This window comes from Arachis hypogaea, chromosome 6, assembly GCF_003086295.3.
Source record: "Arachis hypogaea cultivar Tifrunner chromosome 6, arahy.Tifrunner.gnm2.J5K5, whole genome shotgun sequence".
NCBI lineage: Eukaryota > Viridiplantae > Streptophyta > Magnoliopsida > Fabales > Fabaceae > Arachis > Arachis hypogaea.
The window spans coordinates 73,526,970-73,548,583 of record NC_092041.1 but is presented as its reverse complement, the minus strand read 5'-3'; the positions used below and the strand labels follow the sequence as shown (position 1 = coordinate 73,548,583).

Sequence of the window (21,614 nt, the reverse complement as noted above, 5' to 3'; positions counted from 1 at the left end):
GAGGAAGACCTCAATGGACGTCCACTGGCCTCCAATGAGTTCCCCAATGAGGAACCATGGGAATCTGAGGCTCAAAATGAGACCATAGAGGTTCCATTGGACTTACTTCTGCCATTCATGAGCTCTGATGAGTATTCTTCCTCTGAAGAGGATGAGTATGTCACTGAAGAGCAAGTTACTAAATACCTTGGAGCAATCATGAAGCTAAATGACAAGTTATTTGGGAATGAGACTTGGGAAGATGAACCCCCTTTGCTCACCAAGGAACTGGATGACTTGTCTAGGCAGAAACTGCCTCAAAAGAGACAGGATCCTGGGAAGTTTTCAATACCTTGTACCATAGGCACCATGACCTTCAAGAAAGCCTTGTGTGACTTAGGGTCAAGTGTAAACCTCATGCCTCTCTCTGTAATGGAGAAGTTAGGGATCTTTGAGGTGCAAGCTGCAAAAATCTCACTAGAGATGGCAGACAATTCAAGAAAACAAGCCTATGGACTTGTAGAGGATGTTCTGGTAAAAGTTGAAGACCATTACATCCCTGCTGATTTCATAGTCCTAGAGACTGGGAAGTGCATGGATGAATCCATCATCCCTGGCAGACCCTTCCTAGCCACAGCAAGGGCTGTGATTGATGTTGATAGAGGAGAATTGATCATTCAAGTGAATGAAGAATCCTTTGTGTTTAAGGCTCAAGGATATCCCTCTGTCATCATGGAGAGGAAGCATGAAGAGCTTCTATCAAAACAGAGCCACACAGAGCCCCCACAGTCAAACTATAAGTTTGGTGTTGGGAGGCCACAACCAACTTCTAAGTTTGGTGTTGAACCCCCACATTCAAACTCTAAGTTTGGTGTTGGGAGGTTCCAACATTGCTCTGAGTATTTCTGAGGCTCCATGAGAGCCCTCTGTCAAGCTACTGACATCAAAGAAGCGCTTGTTGGGAGGCAACCCAATGTTATATTTTATCTATTTTCCTTTGTTATTTTATGTTCTTTTGTAGGTTGATGATCATGAGAAGTCACAAAATCAATTGAAAAAGCAAAAACAGAATGAAAAATAGAAAGAAAAATAGCACACCCTGGAGGAGAGCGTGCTGGCGTTTAAACGCCAGTAAGGCTAGCTGTTGGGCGTTTAACGCCCAGTCTGGCACCATTCTGGGCGTTTAACGCCAGAAAGGGGCACCAGACTGGCGTTAAACGCCAGAAAAGGGCAAGCATTCGGTGTTAAACGCCAGAAATGGGCACCAGCCCGGCGTTTAACGCCAGAATTGGCTCAAAACGCATTTTTGCTTGCCACTTGGTGCAGGGATGACTTTTCCTTGATACCTCAGGATCTGTGGACCCCACAGGATCCCCACTACCCCACCACTCTCTCTCTTCTTCTTCACCCATTCACCAATCACCTCAACACCTCTTCCCCAAAAACCCTTCACCTATCAAATCCCATCTTTCTCTTCACCACTCACATCCACCCTTCATAAAACCCCACCTACCCCACCATTCAAATTCAAACCACTTTCCCACCCAAACCCACCCATACATAACCGAACCCTACCCCTCTCCCCACTCCTATATAAACCCATCTTCACTCCTTCATTTTCACACAACCTAAACACTACTTCTCCCCCCTTTGGCCGAACCACAAGGCCATCTCCATCTCCTCTATTTCTTCTTCTTCTCCTCCCTTCTTTCTTCTTTTGCTTGAGGACGAGCAAACCTTTTAAGTTTGGTGTGGTAAAAGCATTGCTTTTTGTTTTTCCATAACCATTTATGGCATCCAAGGCTGGAGAAACCTCTAGAAAGAGGAAAGGGAAGGCAAAAGCTTCCACCTCCGAGTCATGGGAGATGGAGAGATTCATCTCAAGGGTGCATCAAGACCACTTCTATGAAGTTGTGGCCTTGAAGAAGGTGATCCCCGAGATCCCTTTCAAACTCAAAAAGGGTCAACTTTGATCAAAGGTTGGACCAAGTCCTCATAAACATTTGTGAAGAGGGCGCTCAATGGAAGAGAAACTCAAGAAAGAAGCCGGTTCAACTGAGAAGGCATGACCTCAAGCCCATCACTAAGAAAAGGATGGAGCAAGCATGAAGAAATTCCTCCTCATAAAATCCCTGAGATGCCTCAAGGGATGCACTTTCCTCCACAAAACTATTGGGAGCAAATCAACACCTCCCTAGGAGAATTGAGTCCAACATGGGACAACTAAGGGTGGAGCACCAAGAACATTCCATCCTCCTCCATGAGATAAGAGAAGATCAAAGAACCATGAGAGAGGAACAACAAAGACAAGGAAGAGACATTGAGGAGCTCAAGCACTCCATAAGACCTTCAAGAGGAAGAACAAGCCGCCATCACTAAGGTGGACCCGTTCTTTAATTTCCTTGTTCTTTATTTTTTTGTTTTTCGAAATTTTATGCTTATGTTTATCTATGTTTGTGTCTTGTGATCATTAGTGTCTTAGTGTCTATGCCTTAAAGTTATGAATGTCCTATGAATCCATCACCTTTCTTAAATGAAAACTGTTTTTATTACAAAAGAACAAGAAGTACAGGATTTCAAATTCATCTTTAAAACTAGCTTAATTATTTTGATGTGGTGACAATGCTTTTTGTTTTCTGAATGTATGCTTGAACAGTGCATATGTCTTTTGAATTTGTTGTTCATGAATGTTAAAATTGTTGGCTCTTGAAAGAATGATGAAAAAGGAGACATGTTACTGAGGATCTGAAAAATCATAAAAATGATTCTTGAAGCAAGAAAAAGCAGTGAATACAAAAAAAAAATCGAAAAAAAGAGAGAGAGAAAGAGAAAGAAAGAAAAGAAAAAAAAAAGAGAGGGAGAAAAAAAAATTTAATAATAAATAAAGTTGTGATCCAAGGTAAAAAGAGTGTGCTTAAGAACCCTGGACACCTCTAATTGGGGACTCTAGCAAAGCTGAGTCACAATCTGAAAAGGTTCACCCAATTATGTGTCTGTGGCATGTATGTATCCGGTGGTAATACTGGAAGACAGAGTACTTTGGGCCACGGCCAAGACTCATGAAGTAGCTGTGTTCAAGAATCATCATACTTAACTAGGAGAATCAATAACACTATCTGGATTCTGAGTTCCTAAAGAAGCCAATCATTCTGAATTTCAAAGGATAAAGTGAGATGCCAAAACTGTTCAGAGGCAAAAAGCTACTAGTCCCGCTCATCTAATTGGAGCTAAGTTTCATTGATAATTTGGAGTCTATAGTATATTCTCTTCTTTTTATCTTATTTGATTTTCAGTTGCTTGAGGACAAGCAACAATTTAAGTTTGGTGTTGTGATGAGCGGATAATTTGTACGCTTTTTGGCATTGTTTTTAGTATGTTTTTAGTATGATCTAGTTAGTTTTTAGTATATTTTTATTAGTTTTTAGTTAAAATTCACTTTTCTGGACTTTACTATGAGTTTGTGTGTTTTTCTGTGATTTCAGGTATTTTCTGGCTGAAATTGAGGGACCTGAGCAAAAATCTGATTCAGAGACTAAAAAGGACTGCAGATGCTGTTGGATTCTGACCTCCCTGCACTCGAAGCGGATTTTCTGGAGCTACAGAAGCCCAATTGGCGCGCTCTCAACGGCGTTGGAAAGTAGACATCCAGGGCTTTCCAGCAATATATGAGAGTCCATACTTTACCCAAGATTTGATTGCCCAAACCGGCGTTCAAAGTCACCCTCAGAATTCCCAGCGTTAAACGCCGGAACTGGCACAAGAATGGGAGTTAAACGCCCAAACTGGCATAAAAGCTGGCGTTTAACTCCAAGAAGAGTCTCTACACGAAAATGCTTCAATGCTCAGCCCAAGCACACACCAAGTGGGCCCGGAAGTGGATTTTTATGTCATTTACTCATCTCTGTACACCCTAGGCTACTAGTTCTCTATATATAGGACCTTTTACTATTGTATTGGGGGCTTTTGATCATGTTTTTATGATTGAACCCTCTTTGGGAGGCTGGCCATTCGGCCATGCCTAGACCTTGTTCTTATGTATTTTCAACGGTGGAGTTTCTACACACCATAGATTAAGGTGTGGAGCTCTGCTGTACCTCGTGTATTAATGCAATTACTGTTGTTCTTCTATTCAATTCCGCTTGTTCTTGTTCTAAGATATCACTTGTTCTTCAACTTGATGAATGTGATGATCCGTGACACTCATCATCATTCTCACCTATGAACGTGTGCCTGACAACCACCTCCGTTCTACCTTAGATTGGGTGAATATCTCTTGGATTCCTGATACACGATGCATGGTTGATCGCCTGACAACCGAGTGCTCGCCTGACAACCGAGCCAGCCATTCCGTGAGATCAGAGTCTTCGTGGTATAGGCTAGAACTGATGGCGGCATTCAAGAGAATCCGGAAGGTCTAACCTTGTCTGTGGTATTCTGAGTAGGATTCAATGATTGAATGGCTGTGACGAGCTTCAAACTCCTGAAGGCGGGGCGTTAGTGACAGAGGCAAAAGAATCACTGAATTCTATTCCGGCCTGATTGAGAACCGACAGATAGATAGCCGTGCCGTGACAGGGTGCGTTGAACATTTCCACTGAGAGGATGGGAGGTAGCCACTGACAACGGTGAAACCCTTGCATAAGCTTGCCATGGAAAGGAGTAAGAAGGATTGGATGAAGACAGTAGGAAAGCAGAGAGACGGAAGGGACAAGCATCTTCATACGCTTATCTGAAATTCCTACCAATGAATTACATAAGTATCTCTATCTTTATCTTTATGTTTTATTCGTATATCATAATCATTTGAGTTTGCCTGACTAAGATTTACAAGGTGACCATAGCTTGCTTCATACCAACAATCTCTGTGGGATCGACCCTTACTCGCGTAAGGTTTATTACTTGGACGACCCAGTACACTTGCTGGTTAGTTGTGCGAAGTTGTGTTTATTCCATGGTATTGAACACCAAGTTTTTGGATTCATCACCGGGGATTATTTGTGTTGTGAAAAGTATTAATCACAATTTCGCATACCACCCACCGGAGCTTCTGGCCACCGCCGGAGCTACTTCCAGGCCGGTTCGAAATCGAAACTGCTTCGTGTTGAAATTCCGGTAAGAAATTATGTTTCCAAAGCCATCCGTTAGTGTCTCGTAGGTGTATTAAAGCTTATACGTTATTAATGTTCCTAGAGTTTAGTAACTGAGGTTGCTTGTTGTAAATTAGAGCTGATTATGCTGTTGCGAATATGTGTGGGGCTGTGCCTTGAAGCTGCCTTTGATTTTGAGTTGAGGCGAAAAGAACTTATGAGGCGCTTGGATTATGGAATTGCGTTTTGAGGTAGGGGCGCTTTCCAAAAATTATGTTTTATGTATTGGAATTATTACATATGGATACTGATGTGAGATATTGTGTATTTGGTGATTGTATCTGCCTTATGTATTATTTGATTGACTCGAATAATTATGGATGTTGGTTTGGTTGAATTGTTGTGCGGCTTTGTGAAATGTAATCTTTTGAAGTTGATTCTTTAAAGATTTGAAATGAGTTTAATTCGTTGAGGATTGGTTTGAATTGAGTCAATTATTTTGATGATGTGAAAGATAGAATACTCTTGAAATTCAGCTTGGGTTGCTTTAATTGATTTGGTTTTGATAAATGATTTGTTGCTGAACCGATTCTTTTAAATTTGGAAATGAGTTAAATTGGTTGATATTGAGTTGAATTTGAAATGGTTTCCTTGAGATATGCCACTGAGGCGACTGTTGGATTTAGCTTGCTTTTGAATTAATTTCTGGTTTTGAGCTGTTGAAAAGGAATGAGAAACGGTTTAGTTGGGATCCGAACCGGGTGGCAAAAGTCCAAGTTTTGGGGAGATGCTGCCGAAATTTCTATAAAATCTAAGTCTTTATTGAAATGTTGTCTGGAAAAATGACGAGTTAAAGACTTCAACTATCATATTTGAATTATCAAGAAAGGGATGATTCATGCTTTTTGAAATGAGTTACTAAGGAGGAAATGGTGATTTAGTCTTGCTTTTTAAGAAAGGCATGATATCTCTTTCAGGAGAAAGTTATTTAGATGAAACTTATGTTTTAAAGCTGTTTTAAATGTGACAAGGGTATTGGCTTTGAATTTGACTTGAGGGTCTCAATTAGAAGAGTTTCAATGACTTTGAAAGAACCTAAATGTTTATTGACAAGTTTCATTTTGAAATGTTTTGAGAAAGGTTTTAAGTACTCTGTGAATTCTGAACTCTTACAAGACTAAAGCAATTTTGAACCATTGAAACGTTCTAGAATTTATCATGGGGGTTGAAGTTGGTTTTGCCTAAGTAAAGGAAACAGATTTTTGAAAGGAGTGAATGATTATGACTCGGTTTGGCTTGGATCCTATTTTATTACTCAAACCAGGAAGCCAAGCTTTTTAATGAATTTAAATGAACTTGGCGAAATGAGTTATGTTATTCTCCCCTAAAGACTTGGGACTCTACCGAGAAGCTTTTGTTATAAAATCCCATTGTTGTATGGGTGGTTTTGAATACCTTGGAATAAATCCTTAACTTGCCATCGTTTTGGAAGTTTTGGAAAGAGAATGCCGAGAGTGGCTTTGTTTTAAAAAGGGAACTCACTTTGAGTAAATTTGGCCTATGAGCCTGAGATGATTTGAGAAATGAGATCTTTAAAGCCAATACTGAAAAGAGTTGAAATTTGATTTCAAAGTGAAATGGCTTGAGAAAAATGATTTATGGCTTGAATGCCGGTTTTATGAATTTGATGACGTTGACTGGTTGAAGTGCTGTTTTGTTATGGGCCGAAATGGCTGTGTATGATTATGAAGATTGGCTGGTTTTGGATTGAACCATGAGCCGGAATGGCTGTGTATGATATTGATTTATGGTTGATTGTCGAATGAGTTATGGGCCGTGTGGCTGACTTGAATTATGAATTTAAGCCGGATGGCTGAGATGGATGTTGTTCCATGGCTGGGACTGAATGAATATATGTTTGAGATACCTGGGTAGTAGAAAGGGTTGTGGTTCGTCCCACTTGCTCCAGGTCAGAGACTGTGACGCCTGGGTAGTAGCGGTAATAGTGGTGATTCCACTTGCTCCAGGTTGAGCTTTTAAACAGTTGACTGGGTAGTAGCCGCAGTAGTGGTTATTCCACTGGCTCTGGGTTGAGCGGGTAGTAGCAATGGGGTTGTAGCTCAAACCTACTTGCTCCGCGAGGGTGTTTCTGTCCATGGTTAGCTACCAGGACGTGTCGGGTTGGCTATATAACCGACAGATGATATCATCAGCCACTAGGGACAGGCATGCATCATATGCATCTATGTGACATTGTTTGGGTGTGCATACTCTACGTGGTTTGCCTATGTGATTAACTACTAATTGTTCTACTTGTAATAATTATTTGTTTGTGCTTGCATCTTCCTATTTGTGATTGCTACTGAGACTCTGTTGGACTGTGGTGATTTGTTGATGGTTGGATTGTTTGGGCCTAGGCCCATGGATGGAATGAGATGATGAACCGATGGTTGATTTTGGTTTTGTGTTTTTGGTTTGGAATAAAATATGAAAGTCTATTTTGGTTTGGCATAGATAAACCATTTTGAAAGGCTTTTGAGTTTTTGAGAATTGAATGGTTCCTCTTTCGAAAAGGGATTTCATATTTCTCTTTTATTGTAAACCGTTATTTTTGAAAAGAGGCATAAGACGGTTATTAATCACTGGTACGGTTTATCTTCACATATCCTATTACAGTAATTCCCAAAAATCCTCTACTGAGAACCCTTTCGAGGATGATGTTCTCACCCCCTTACATTTTTTTTCCCTTTCAGGATATGGGCGCAGAAGTCACGAAGAGTTTATTTAGTTGTTGTTGAGATGCTTTGTATTGCTTTAGATTATTATTTATTGTACCCTTGCCTTTATCTTGAGATGTTCTGTAAGAGGGTTAGGAATTGTATTGGGTAATGTTTGTAGTATTATTTATATATGCGTATGTATATATATATGGTGTACTCTTGATGAGCTTTTGTAAGTTGTATGGTATCTATTGATGTACGTTATCGAACGAAAGTAATTTTTGGAGTGGTATTGCGGTTTAAAGTTTTAAACAGGCTCATATTTTAGTATTAAATAGTATAAGTATCGTCGTAATGTCCGAGTTATCAGAGTTGTGCAGCCGGAAGCGTGAGCTTTGGTAGTTAGGGTGTTACATTATGGTATCAAAGCAGTCCTTCCTGTAGAGCCTGAGGAATGGACCGACTATGCTTCAATTGCATACTCTGAACATTTGTTATGTATTAGGTCTTGTCAAATGACGAGAATTAGAGCTTTATGCACATGACGGTCTATTGATTAACGCTGTTAGTCTTGCATCGCATAATTTCTGATATTAAGTTTGGCCGGCTTAATACTAGTGAATTATGTACATGAGAGCACTGATGGGTTATCATAAGCGATATACGAGTTTCGAGTAAAGCGAATTGCGGATTTTGGGAACGTTGGAAACTATTTCTTGAGGCTATTCAGTTGTGTGTCTTGAATTCTGTTCGAGTCGACCTATTCTTTCGTATCCTAACTTGAAGTTCTTGGTTACTAATCCTTTTGAAAAGTAGCTTGATTTTTCAACTTTATTCCTCTATTCATATGCATTCCTGTTTGAACTTAATTTCATATGCTGGGTTAAAATCCTTGTTGTATCTACCTTTCTCTGATTGAGTTCTTCTTGATTCATGTATCCTTTGATATGACTTTGAACTTGTCCTTCTGCGCTATGCATTTTAACTCCGGATTTCGAGTCCATTAATAGAGAAATTGTTGATTCAATTTTCCTCTTATTTAACAGTGATTGTAGCAAATTTTGAGATTTTTATGAAAATTGCTGTTAAAAAGATATATAGTTTTCTATAGGTGCAACTTTGAAGATTTCTTATATAGTTTAACAATTGTCTATTTCTAATACCTCGTGTGAGCTTTTACTGTGTTATGGAACTGCACTTACTTTAAATACAAATTGACTTTCTAATAATTTTACTATAGTTCTAAGGCACATTTTCATTTGATTATGTATTTGGATATTTTTCAAAATTTTGGAAACAAGGAATTTTTCATTTCTATCCCGGTTGAGTTTCGTTTGATAAGCTTTACTTAACTTATTTTGAATTGAGTTTGATTTAGCATGCTATATGATTTATGCCATTGTTGTTCTTTTGAGAATGTTGGACTCATAGCTTTCTATCTCCATGAACGTCATGTTTGACTTTGTTTTTAACTATCCTTTTACACCTTGTGAACGTTACTATTGATCTTGGTTTTTATTTTCTTGTGAATCTCATTCCTATATGAGTTAGCTTGATTCGTTTTAAAATGGTGCATCGTTTATCCTCTCATTGTCTTTACCAGAATTTCAGTCAAAGATTTATCCTTGAGAAGTTACTAATGGTTGAGTTGTCTTTTTTATGACTTTTGTATTCTTTTGAATCAATTGAAAGCTTGTTTGATGTCTCATGCTTAGTGGATCTTGTTTGAACTACTTTGATTTAAGATCCTTTCTTGTATGACTTGACTCCTTTTCAAGTACATTCTAATCTTCTTGAATATTATTGTGAGATGGTGATTTCAAGTATACTTTTGGAGTCTTGTTTTGAATTTTATAAAGCAGATTGAATTCTCTTTGAAGAAGCTCTAAATCAAACTTATTTTTTTAGTTGCTTGGTTACAATTGAAACCATTGTTTAATCTTTGACAAAGTTGATTTAAATTGGGCATGCGCTATTTTAAATGAAGTTTTGAAAGCTTTCTTGTTTATTGGAAACTGGTTTGTCTGTAATGCAACACTTAATTGCTTTACCAATTTATAGCAAACTTTTACCTCAGATTTCCTTTTCTAAATAGAGCTTAACTTTCTCTTTTGACTTTGCTAAGATTTTTATACACGCTTGTTTGAATATGGACTTTGGAGATTTTTGAACAAGCATTTGATTCTTCTTCCGAGTTTTATGATTGCTTTTGGTTAAGTTGTGCACCTAATTATCTTTCTAAAATATTTGAGGAGATATTTTAGCCTTTAGCCAAACTTGTGTGCACCTTGTTTTTAAAATTCTGCATGATCTGCTTCAACAGAAAATTGTATTACAGCAAAGCCACGTTATTGCTTTTGTTATTCTCTTGGAGAATGTTTGTTACTTAACTTTTCTTCTAAATTGCGAAGTGATTTTCCGCAAGTTTTCGATTCTTTGTGAACAATGCATTCAGAAGTACTTTTAATTATGCTCTTGAGTTCTGTGAGCTTTGTCTCGGGTTTGAAATCTTCTCTTCTGCAAATCTCATGCTTCTTCGGCTCAGCTTGAAATTGTTTCAAACTAATGCGCTGATTTTCTGCTTATTGGCCCTATTGAATTTCTTTGATCCAAGGGTCATCTTTGAGGTTGTCAATTGATTTATTTCTAGCAAACTTCATTTGCTTGATCATCCTTGTTGTCTGGGATTGGATACATTCCCTCGGATCTATGAGTACTATCCTTGAAATTTGACTCTCCTTTCTAAATCTTGTATCCTTCTGAGTAGACTCGAGAATTGTTTTGATATCACGTGCGACTTGTAGACGTATACGTAACACGATGCGTTAGTTTTTTAAGACGTGATATGTGTATACGGAAGGTGAAACGGTAGGTGTATCATGTTATGAGTTGTGGGTGTTTTGTCCCTTGCAAACGAGCTTGCGGGTGTTAGGCTTATGATCAACGATGAGGTTGTAAAATGATTGGTGGAGTTGGGAAATTGAAGTTCTGAGGTGGGAACAAGATTTGTCGGCGAACGTTGTAGCAGTTGTTTTATTACCAACCTGTTTTGGTAGCCTTTATGTCACATTGATTACCACCTCGTTTTGTGAACACCTATCTTAGTTTGCACCCTATTTTGTTATGCATTGAGCCTATCTTGTAACGTTTGCTTTGCAATCACACTCCTACCTTTGTATCTTTATGCATACGATCACCCAAGTATTTGAAAACCGTATATATGTTTATATGCGGAGATATTTTGCTTCTTCCTTAAATGTGTTCAAGAATGAACTGTTATGAAATTTTTTTCGTTTTGTATCAATTTTCGAGGGCGAAAATTTTTATAAGGTGGGTAGAATGTAAGACCCAAAACCTTTGAAAAAGGGCTATCATTAGCTAATTTCAAATTCAGTGTTTCTGTAGATTTAATTTTAGAAATTTCTCTATTAAAGAAAATTAAAGCAAGTTTTGATTTATTGAATTTGAGATGAGTTATGATTGTTATCCAATTTTATAATTATTGGATTATTTTCTACGTTTAGATTATAAATTTGGCAGTTATGAAATAATAGGGGTTTTTACATGATTTGGACTAGATAAGTAATATTTTAATATATTGATATTGCTATTTTGGAAAATAGAGAATTAATTATATTATTTCTAATTATTTGATTTGGGCATTTTATTGAAAGCAATTTGTAAAATTAATGAGCAAATAGTATTTTCAATATATAATTAGTGTTGGATTTAATTGAGTTTCAATTACTATGTTATTCCCAATTTTATGTGAAATTACCAAATTACCCCTAACCCTAATTTTCAAAATAATGAAACCCTAACCCAGCAACCCGTTACCCAACCCGGTTTCCTTTTTCCCCCACACCTAGCAGCAGCCGAAGTTCCCTTTCCCCAAAATAGTAGCAATACACGGTTTTCTCTATTTCCTTTTCCATGAAAGAAAGTCACAGGAGCAGAAAGGGAGGACGAGAAAGGAATCTGCACCGGTGGCACTGGGAAGGTTGTTGCCTGTCATCATTGCGAGTCACCGTCCCTGAGCTGTAACACCATGGAGCCAGCTTCGTCGCGCCACCTCGGCCGTCCGTGCTATCGCCGTTGCCGCAGAAGCCTCCCTCGCCGATACTATGAACTGCGAACAGAAGAGAGAGAGAGGTCGAAACGGAGAGCTACGCGAGGAAGAGGGTGGTCATGGGTCGCCGTCGCTGGGGCTTCTGCCATGCCCTGCGGCTCGCCAATGCCGATTGATGGAGGAAGTACAGCCCCGCCGTGGGTCCATTATCATCGAACTCGAAGGAGGAGGAAGGCCGCCTAGTCACACCGAACCGGAGAGGCGGAGAGAGAGCTGAGGCGAGCTGGGAGTCCGACCACCGTGCCCAGCCGCTGTTTGCGTCGCCGGCGTCGCCTCCATTGGAATCGCCGCGCCCAGACACGCCGCCGCTGTGCTCCTTGCCGCAGCGCCGCTGCTGTTGCTCATCTTCCGAAGCTGCAGCACCGCCACTACTGAGGGGTCTGCCACCGGTCCGATCTGAGGGAGAGGAGATGCGATCGGAAGAGCAAGCAGGGAGCTATTGCCGCTGCTGCCAGCTCCTGGGTGCCGTTCAAGCCGCCGCTCCTGCCGCCCAAAACCTCGCTGCCGTCGCCGTAGAACTCTGCCGGTAAGGGTTTTAAATTTGTGGTTTCGGTCATTTTGAGTTTCGAGAAGGATTTGATGCTGTGCAGTTTTTATAGATGACCCACCAGAGCTTCTGGCCATCGCCGGAGCTGCTGCCGGGCCGGTTCGAAATCGCAACTGCTTCGTGTTGAAATTCTGGTAAGAAATTATGTTTCGAAAGCCCTCCATTAGTGTCCCGTACGTGTATTAAAGCCTATACGTTATTAATGTTCCTAGAGTTTAGTAACTGAGGTTGCTTATTGTAAATTAGAGCTGATTATTCTGCTGCGAATATGTGTGGGGCTGTGCTTTGAAGCTGCCTTTGATTTTGAGTTGAGGCGAAAAGAATTTATGAGGCGCTTGGATTATGGAATTGCGTTTTGAGGTAGGGGCGCTTTCCAAAAATTATGTTTTATGTATTGGAATTATTACATATGGATACTGATGTGAGATATTTTGTATTTGGTGATTGTATGTGATTATTTGATTGACTCGAATGATTATGGATGTTGGTTTGGTTGAATTGTTGTGCGGCTTTGTGAAATGTAATCTTTTGAATTTGATTCTTTAAAGATTTGAAATGAGTTTAATCCGTTGAGGATTGATTTGAATTGAATCAATTATTTTGATGATGTAAAAGATAGAATACTCTTGAAATTCAGCTTGGGTTGCTTTAATTGATTTGGTTTTGATAAATGATTTATTGCTGAACCGATTCTTTTACACTTTGGAAATGAGTTAAATCGGTTGATATTGAGTTGAATTTGAAATGGTTTCCTTGAGATATGCCACTGAGGCGACTGTTAGATTTAGCTTGCTTTTGAATTGATTTCTGGTTTTGAGCTGTTGAAAAGGAATGAGAAACGGTTTAGTTAGGACCCAAACCGGGTGGCAAAAGTCAAAGTTTTAGGGGAGATGCTGCCAGAATTTCTATAAAATCCGAGTCTTTATTGAAATGTTGTCTGGAAAAATGATGAGTTAAAGACTTCAACTATCATATTTGAGTTATCAAGAAAGGGATGATTCATGCTTTTTAAAATGAGTTACTAAGGAGGAAATGGTGATTTAGTCTTGCTTTTTAAGAAAGGCATGATATCTCTTTCAGGAGAAAGTTATTTAGATGAAACTTATGTTTTAAAACTGTTTTAAATGTGACAAGGGTATTGGCTTTGAATTTGACATGAGGGTCTCAATTAGAAGAGTTTCAATGACTTTAAAAGAACCTAAATGTTTATTGACAAGTTTCATTTTGAAATGTTTTGAGAAAGGTTTTAAGTACTCTGTGAATTCTTAACTCTTACAAGACTAAAGCAATTTTGAACCATTGAAACGTTCTAGAATTTATCATGGGGGTTGAAGTTGGTTTTGCCTAAGTAAAGGAAACAGCTTTTTGAAAGGAGTGAATGATTATGACTCGGTTTGGTTTGGATCCTATTTTATTACTCAAACCAGGAAGCCAAGCTTTTTAATGAATTTAAATGAACTTGGCGAAATGAGTTATGTTATTCTCCCCTAAAGACTTGGGACTCTGCCGAGAAGCTTTTGTTATAAAATCCCATTGTTGTATGGGTGGTTTTGAATACCTTGAAATAAATCCTTAACTTGCCATCGTTTTGGAAGTTTTGGAAAGAGAATGCCGAGAGTGGCTTTGTTTTAAAAAGGGAACTCACTTTGAGTAAATTTGGCCTATGAGCCTGAGATGATTTGAGAAATGAGATCTTTAAAGCCAATACTGAAAAGAGTTGAAATTTGATTTCAAAGTGAAATGGCTTGAGAAAAATGATTTATGGCTTGAATGCCGGTTTTATGAATTTGATGACGTTGACTGGTTGAAGGGCTGTTTTGTTATGGGCCGAAATGGCTGTGTATGATTATGAATATTGGCTGGTTTTGGATTGAACCGTGAGCCAGAATGGCTGTGTATGATATTGATTTATGGCTGATTGCCGAATGAGTTATGAGCCGTATGGCTGACTTGAATTATGAATTTAAGCCGGATGGCTGAGATGGATGTTGATCCATGGCTGGGACTGAATGAATATATGTTTGAGATACCTGGGTAGTAGCATGGGTTGTGGTTCCTCCCACTTGCTCCAGGTCAGAGACTGTGACACCTGGGTAGTAGCGGTAGTAGTGGTGATTCCACTCGCTCCAGGTTGAGCTTTTAAACACCCACCTGGGTAGTAGCCGCAGTACTGGTTATTCCACTGGCTCTGGGTTGAGTGGGTAGTAGCAATGGGGTTGTAGCTCAAACCTACTTGCTCCGTAATGGGTGTTTCTGTCCATGGTTAGCTACTAGGACGTGTCGGGTTGGCTATATAACCGACAGATGATATCATCAGCCACTAGGGACAGGCATGCATCATATGCATCTATGTGACATTGTTTGGGTGTGCATACTGTACGTGGTTTGCCTATGTGATTAACTTCTAATTGTTCTACTTGTAATAATTGTTTGTTTGTGCTTGCATCTTCCTATTTGTGATTGCTACTGAGACTCTGTTGGACTGTGGTGATTTGTTGATGGTTGGATTGTTTGGGCCTAGGGCCGTGGATGGAATCAGATGATGAACCGATGGTTGATTTCAATTTTGTGTTTTTGGTTTGGAATAAAATATGAAAGTCTATTTTGGTTCGGCATAGATAAACTGTTTTGAAAGGCTTTTGAGTTTTTGAGAATTGAATGGTTCCTCTTTTGGAATGGGATTTCATATTTCTCTTTTATTGTAAACCGTTGTTTTTGAAAAGAGGCATAAGACGGTTATTAATCACTGGTACGGTTTATCTTCACGTATCCTATTACAGTAATTTCCAAAAACCCTCTACTGAGAACCCTTTCGAGGATGATGTTCTCACCCCCCTTACATTTTTTCCCCTTTCAGGATATGGGCGCAGAAGTCACAAAGAGTTTATTTAGTTGTTGTTGAGATGCTTTGTATTGCTTTAGATTATTATTTATTGTACCCTCGCCTTTATGTTGAGATGTTCTGTAAGAGGGTTAGGAATTGTATTGGGTAATATTTGTAGTATTATTTATATATATGTATGTATATATATATGGTGTACTCTTGATGAGCTTTTGTAAGTTGTATGGTATCTATGGATGTACGTTATCGAACGAAAGTAATTTTTTGAGCACGGTTTAAAGTTTTAAACAGGCTCATATTTTAGTATTAAATAGTATAAGTGTCGTCGTAATATCCGAGCTATCAGAGTTGCGCAGCCGGAAGCGTGAGCTTTGGTAGTTAGGGTGTTATAGAACAAGGCAATATAAAAATGGTGATGAGACAACGATGGACATGTGGATAGATAATGGTAAGAAAAAAGAATAATAAAAATAAAAATTAAAACTTTGAAAAGAATAATAAAACTAAAGATAATTTAAAATGTTAAATATAAAATTATAAGAAATAAAAGATTTTTAACCATTAAAATTATGTAAGAGAAAGAGTGATTTAAATATAAATTTTTATATCAGTTTTAAGTTAAATAAAATTGATAAATAAATAAATTTATAAATATTTATAAATTTTTATTTTCATTGTTACACATAATAATAACGTAATGATTTTAGTATTATACCTAATATAATTTAAATTTAATTATTCTATATATTAAAAAAATTAAATAACTTATAATTTTTTTATTTAATTATTCAATACAAAATTTTGAGTGCTTGATATCTTAATTTTTTCTTAAAATGATAAAATATGACTTAAAAAGCAACTATAAAAAATAAGTATCTATATAATAGTTATACATTTAGATATCTAAATCAAACAAGAAAATAATTCTTTAACAACACAAAAGTTAACACATTTAGATATCTAAATCAAATAAGAAAAGTTATGGATCAAAGTGATAAACAAAAATAAGAGTTGTGATAATGGTATGGTGGTAATTGATTGCGACTGGAGTTAATAGAAGAAGAGAAAAATGGAGGGAAATAAAACAAAGCAACATAATAATGACGACAAAACAATAATAGTTATACATGTAAAAAGAATAATAAAAAAATAATAGTATATACCGTGATGAGATGATATAATCAAAATAAAAATTAATAACTTAGAAATAATAATAAAATTAAAGATAATTAAATATTTTTAATATAAGATTCAAGAAATAAATATTTTTATCTATTAGAATTATGCATAAAGATAAAGTGGATTTTGAATTTAAATTTTTAAATTTGCTTCAAATTAAATAGGATTGAAAAAATAAATAAATTTAATATATAAATAACTAATTTGTAAATAATGTTAGTAAATTTTTATCTTGATTTTATTACACATAATAACAATATAATTATTTTTCCTTAATTTTTAATTTAAATTTATTTATTTTATATTTCTTACAAATATTAAATAACTTAAAATATTTTATTTTTTTATAATTTATTTTTTAATTATTGAATATTTTTTTTATAATTATTGATATTAAATTAGGATAACATTTTTATCGTTTTTTTCATTATATCTTTTTTTGATAACATATACATATCTTTAATGTGTGCTTTTATAATTTAGCATTTTAAAAATTTTTGATAGTAATTTTAATTTCAACAAAATATCATATACCTAAGGTTACGTTAATTTGAAATGATAAAAAAATACTTATTTGACAGATTTAAAGGGTGAATAATATATTAACACCAATACTAAAATATAATATAAATAAGATCACGTCAATATTAAAATAAAAAAAAAGAGTGATTTAATAAATTTAAAGAGAAAAAAAAATAGAAAAGCGGCTCAACAACGTGCCTGTTGAGCCGCTAGTATATATAATCAGTGTTGGAAAGTGGAACATGACCCATAAAACCTACCATACCATAAAACCTATCACACCATAAGACAAATTTCGGTCTCCAACAATTCACACGATTTAAATAACTCCGTTAAAATACTGATGATTACGACAAATTCGACACACAATTTTTTCGCACCAAAAAATTCACCGTTATTTTAATTTTTTTTACTGTTGTTTAAAAAAATCTTAAGATATTATATTGTTAGAATTATTTTAAATCATAGGTATATTCCATTAAATTAATTATTATAATTTATATAAATTTATTATTTTTAAAAAAAGTGTATATTTTATTTTATAATATGTATATTTTTTATTTAATTTCTATAAATAAAAAAATTAAAATGATTAATAGTTTTTAATTCTTATACTATAAATTTAGTCAATATATATAAAAAATTAACAAAAAATGGAAAAAAATCTTAAATATCATTGATATTCTATTATTTAATATATATTATATCTTTATGAATAAATATTTTTCAATAATTATTAAAAATATATAAATTTATATTACAATATATATAATTAATAGATGTAAAAAAATTGATAGATGAAAGTGAAAAAATCATGAAGTGCATTCATGACTTTAAAAATCACGGACCAAATTAATGCCATAATATAATATAAGTATGAAAGTTTATTATTTTCCTCTAATAGAAAAAACAAAATTTCTTTTAATAGTTTATTTAACTTTTTATCGGAATAAAAATAAATTTTATGATAATAAATTTTAGTACGAGCATAAAATTTTTATTCATCATAAAATATTTATAAAATTATCAGTAGATAAATTTTGAAAAAAAACATGATTTTTAACTTTATTTTTAAATGAATTTTATTTTTAACTTTGAAATGAATTTTAATTTTATCTTTTAATATTATTGACTTTTTGCCATACATAATTATTATTCATTTATCTTTTAATCATATCTAAATAAATTACGCTTAATATTTTTTTGTAATTAATCAATTAGTTTTTTTAGAAAATAATTAACTACTAAAATAATTAAATTTTTCACAAAAAATAATAAAAATTTATGAACGAAAAGATAATTTTTGTATTTTTAGTATATTTTCACAAAATCAAATTTTCATCCCACAATTCACAATAAACTGTGTGAAAATTTTTTGGTCCTTAAATATGTCTAGATTTTTCTTCTTTCCTTTGATATATTTTCGTCAAAATTTCATGTATAATATATTAATACTATAATATAGGAAAAAATTTAAATATATCAGATACACAGATATTCTAATAATTTTAACTGTAAATTTAAATTATAATGTATTTATCTCATCAAGTGACGGATGCAGAAAATTTTAAGAGTGGGATCAAAATATATATAACAAAATAATAATTTTTATAATAAAAATATTATGTATACATAAAAATCAGCTATCAAATTATTCATTAATCAGTCACCAAAAAAAAAATTATCCATTAATCATTATATATTTGTGTATAAACACATGTATTGTTTAACTCATTTTAATTTGTATTTTGTATTTCAATATATATTTTATACAAGTAATTATTTTTTATATACATATAATATGGAATTGCAATAATTATATTTTGTTATTATAAAATATGATTAGTTTTCAAAATATCTAATTTATAAATTAAAATATTAAAATAATAATTTAAATAATAATGTAACACCCTCACTATCAGAATGTCACGCTTCCGGCTGCGCTATTCTAATAACAAGAGGTATTACAACGACTTCATGTACTTAATAATAAAATATGAGTCTTTGACTTGAAACCGTGTCGCTAATTTATTTGCAAAATCAAAACAAATACTTTTACAATAAAACAAACAAGCATATACATAAATAAAACTTCTTACTCACGTAACTTATACATATTATATACATACAAATCATACAACTCCTATCCCTCTTACAAAATTATAATATTAATGACGAGGGAAGAATAATAATAACTAAACTAATACATCTATATCGCATAAGTTAAACTAAAAAAAACTCTTCATAAGCTTCTTCGTCCATTTCCTGAAATGAGAAGTCTGTTGGGGGTGAGAACATCATCCTCGAAAAGGTTCTCAATAGAGTATTTTTAAGAATTGTCGTAAGAAGATATTGTAATTCAAACTATTTTCAAAACATAGTGATTATCAACCTACGGCAGTGGGTTTCGAGTGGCAGAGGCGGTGTGGAGCCCCGGCGACAACTTCCGGTAGCGGCGGCCGAGCCAGCTGCACGGACGACAACGCGGTTTGGCGACGGGTCAGGCGCACATTTCCTCCCTCCGTGGCTGAGCTCCCTCGCGGTTCTGTTTCCTCCCTCGCGCACCCTTCTCTCGAGACGGAACAGTGGCGGCGACGGCATGGAGCACGGCGGCGAAGGCGCGGCAGTTCCAGGCATGCGACCTCACTCACTCGCGAGCCCTCACCCCTCACGACTCTGTACTCGACGACGATGGACCCGAAGGTGGCGGCGATGGTAAGACGCGACGGTGGAGACCCTTGGTAAGGACGACGACGGCACTGGGCTCCTCGGTGAGTTAACGCGGTCTCCCTCTCTCTTCGTGGTTCTTCTCCTACGACCTTTTCTTCCTAACGACATGGCGATACGATGGCGGCAGCAAACCCAGCAATGCCGGCACGGCTCGTCTCTCTCTTCCCCCCTCTTCTCCGTTTCTCTCTTTCCCTATTCTCCTCTGCTATGTGTGAGTGTGTGGTGTTGTGTGTGTGTGTTTATGTGCCGTCTGTGTGTTTGGGGAGGGTGAGAGAAGTGAGGTGGTGAGGTAGTTAGGTTAGGTTAGGGTTAGATTTAGGGCAAAATTATGGTTTTGTGTATGAAATTGGAGATTTTGGGTAGTTTTAGTAATTTTAATAAAATTAGGATAATAGAGTAATTAAAACTAATTTTAATCCAACACTAATATTTATAAAAATATTATATTAATTATAAATTTACAAATTTATTTTTAAATAAATATTCTAATTTAATTAACTAGTAGAGATAATTAAATTAATTTTCTTTAAATTATAAAATAAAATTCAAAATCTAATTATTTAAATTAAAGTACATAAAAATCTCATTATTTTTTAACTACTAAAATTTTAAATCAATAATAAGAAAGTACTCAATTAATATAAAAATATCTAAAAATATATTTTCGAATAAATAAAATAAATTATAAATAGTTTAATTTTTAAAATCTGTGGTCTTACAAATAACATATAACATAAAATTTTATTATTTAAGTTTCATATTTATTTAATCATTGAACCTGTCATAATTGGTTATATAAAATTGAATAATGTTTGGAAGATAAAATAAATAGTCAAAACTTGTTAAATAGAACAAATTCTAACTGTTTTTAATTTTTTGTTTTCTTTTTTACTAAATACTTTTATATAAAATTATATTTATTATTGATAGTAATTGGTGAAGAGTATACGAACTTTATCCAATTGGTCAATTTTGATAAGAGACCTGCTATAAGTCTTTTTATTAGTATACAAGTTTATATAAGTTAACACTAACTCAACAAAACCCACTTTTATAATGCGCACGTGAAATTATGACGTTTCTCCTCCAACGTTTGTATTCCGCGTTCTTCCTCCTCCTCTTCTTTCTTCTTCTTTTTCTTTGCGCTCTTCCTCCTTTTTCTTCACATTTCTTCTTTTTCTTCGCATGTTTCATCCACTTTTTTCCTCCTCATTTCTCTATTAATTTTACAATATTATGTATTTTTTAAAAAGGTAAAATAAGAAGAAAAAGGTGAATAAGAAGCAGTAGAAGATGAAGAGGAGAAAGAGGAAGAATTTTGAATTATGCAAAATTTATCAGTACAATTCTACAAAAAATTCTTAAACAGTACACTTAAATGTCTTAGTTTTATCTCGAAATTTGTTGCAACTACACAAAAATATTTTTCTCTAATGCTGCATTTTTTTCTTCTTCTTTTTTTCCTTCTTTCTTTCTTTCTTTCTTTTAGTTGAATGAATATAAGTTCATTTTCTTTCAAGTAATTTTGCAGCATTATGTATTTTTTCTTCTTCTTTGTTTGATTTTTTTTGTTTTTATTCTTGTTAAAAGAGTAAAATAAGAAGAAATTTGGGAATGTAAAATAAGAAAGGAAAGATGAATAAAAAAAGAAGAAAAAGATGATGACGATGATAAAAAAGAAGAAGAAACAACAAAAGATGCGGAGGAGGAAGAGGAAGAGCTTTGAATTTTGAGAATTTATCAATACAAATCCATCAAAAATTCTTAAACAATACACCTAAATGTCTTAATTTTACCCCGAAATTTACTGTAACTCACAAAAATATTTTCTCTAATGTTGCATTTTTTTTCTTCTTCTTCTTTTTCTTATTTCTTTCTT

At 35.0% G+C, this 21,614-nt stretch overlaps 1 long non-coding RNA gene across 2 annotated transcripts; it reads left to right on the top strand.

Moving 5' to 3' along the window:
- The first annotated feature begins 11,612 nt into the window (after positions 1–11,612).
- LOC140173468 (uncharacterized) lies at positions 11,613–15,560 on the top strand. 2 transcript variants are annotated; one of them, XR_011862362.1, is made up of 4 exons: positions 11,613–12,441; positions 12,506–12,596; positions 12,709–12,822; positions 15,320–15,560. It is a non-coding gene; the product is annotated as an uncharacterized lncRNA (long non-coding RNA). The 2 variants fall into 2 exon arrangements; XR_011862361.1 differs by having other exon boundaries at positions 11,622–12,441; positions 12,515–12,596.
- Positions 15,561–21,614: the final 6,054 nt, after the last annotated feature.